Here is a 2,098-nt window from a genome sequence, read left to right on the forward strand (position 1 = left end):
ATTGAAGGAGAACCAAATTGTTGGGCCTGCTGAATTAAGGTAAAATATATTTCTTTGTTGCAATTGTATGTCAGACATACAGTATTGAATGTGCCTTGCAAAATGCTCACTATAAGCTGTGTTTGTGAACATACATGTGTTGCTTGATATGCTTGTGTGTGCGTGTGTGTATATATATATATATATATATTTTATTTATATTCGCTAAAATTATAGGGGAGATAAAAATCTGAGATTAAAATCCTCCATGTCTCAAAAGTAAATCAATATAAATTTTTGCATAGAAAATTAGCACATCTAGGCAAGTTCCCCGCTTGCAATTCCCCATTAAAACTCCACATACATTGTTACCAATGCACCAGGGATCGCTGTGTTAAAACAGTATTTGAAGCAAAAAAACTGAGATTTTGCATATCTAATTTGCATATCTTACCCAGAATCCTCTGGTGCATTGGTAACAATGTATGTGGAGTTTTACTTGGGAATCACAAGCGGGGAACTTGCCTAGATGTGCTAATTTTCTATGCAAAAATGTATATATATATATATATATATATATATATAATATATATATATATATATAAATATATCTCTCTGTCACAGACATAACAATGTTGTACTGAGTGCCTTTAAAGGGACAGTCCAAATCCCAATCATTTATTATCAGTGCAGCTGTTATAAATCTATCTGCTTGAATATAAATATTTATATATGTAAAAAGGTTTAAACAGTGATAAGACCAAACCAGGAATGAATTAGCTCATTAGTATGTGATTTGTCTTCACATTATATGTTATAATCATATTTCTTGTATTAATACAGATATAATTTAGCACTTATCAAAACACGGGCTATAACAGAAAGACTCTTTGGTGTTCTAAAAATGTGCTTTCGCTGCCTGGATAGATGGGGGGGGGGGGGAATCTACAGTCCTGAGAAAGCAATACAAATCATTGTAGCATGATGCTGTCTACACAACATGGCACAGGAGCATGGGATGTTAAATTATTTAATTCCACCACCACAGCCCCCAGGTGAAATGTTTGAGCCTGATGTCATTAATCATCCCCAACCACTCAATGCCCATTTGGAGAGAACTGCAACTATTAAAGATTTCTTTTCAGGTACCTTTGTAGTGTTGTAATCAGACCTTTCAGTTATTTATTAATATGTTTTTTAATAATACACATGTGTTTTCTTTTAATGTTTTACAGATTGAAGATTGTCATTGTTACAGATTCTCAGAAATGGAATTCCACTCCCCTCCCTCTCACAGCCTCTCTCATCATCCCCATATTTACCACTACTTCCCTAAATAAATGTGTACTTTTATCAAATATAGTCATGATGAATGTTTCTTTATTTCCAGCTATGTACTAATCAATACATTCATCTTTAAAGGGACCTAAAATATTTCTTCTCTTATGATTTATGTATAACACAAAATTATCTAAAATCTCATTTTAATTCTATTCCAAATATTACTTTGTTCTTTTGGTATCATTTGTTTAAAGATCAGCAATGCACTCCTCACATGGGTGAGCCAATGAAAACCTTGATATATATGTTGCCAACAATAAACAGCTCCAAACTAGGTTTTATGCCGCTCCTGATCTTACCTAGATAAAACTATCATCAAAGGATACTAAGAAAATGAAGCAATATAAATAATATAATTATATTAGATTTGTTAGTAATATATATATTCTAGCAAAATAATGGAATCAAATATTTGTGTTTTGTCACTTTAAATTAATATTTAGTGTATTCACAATTAAACATTCAGGAATCAGATAAAGCATTCAATTCCATACAACTTATATATATATTCATTCCCTCATCCATTGATTATTGCAATCTACTCCTAAATGGCCTTCCAAAACACCGCCTCTCCTCCTCCAATCTATTATGAATGCTTTGGCTAGACTCATTCATCTAGGTCGACGATCTACATCAGCTGCTCTGCTCTGCCAGTCTCTACACTGGCTCCCCATACACTCCAGAATACAATTAAAATTATTAGCCCTAACCTACAAAGCACTCAACAGTCTAACTCCCAACTATATTTCCTCTCTCATCGTGAAATATTCCCCATCCC

At 33.1% G+C, this 2,098-nt stretch overlaps 1 long non-coding RNA gene across 1 annotated transcript; it reads left to right on the forward strand.

Moving 5' to 3' along the window:
* The first annotated feature begins 1,005 nt into the window (after positions 1-1,005).
* On the forward strand, positions 1,006-1,337 carry LOC128643325 (uncharacterized). The gene is made up of 2 exons (XR_008399811.1): positions 1,006-1,124; positions 1,215-1,337. It is a non-coding gene; the product is annotated as an uncharacterized LOC128643325 (long non-coding RNA).
* The last annotated feature ends 761 nt before the right edge of the window (positions 1,338-2,098 follow it).

This window comes from Bombina bombina, unplaced genomic scaffold (assembly GCF_027579735.1).
Source record: "Bombina bombina isolate aBomBom1 unplaced genomic scaffold, aBomBom1.pri scaffold_1363, whole genome shotgun sequence".
Taxonomy (NCBI): Eukaryota; Metazoa; Chordata; class Amphibia; order Anura; family Bombinatoridae; genus Bombina; species Bombina bombina.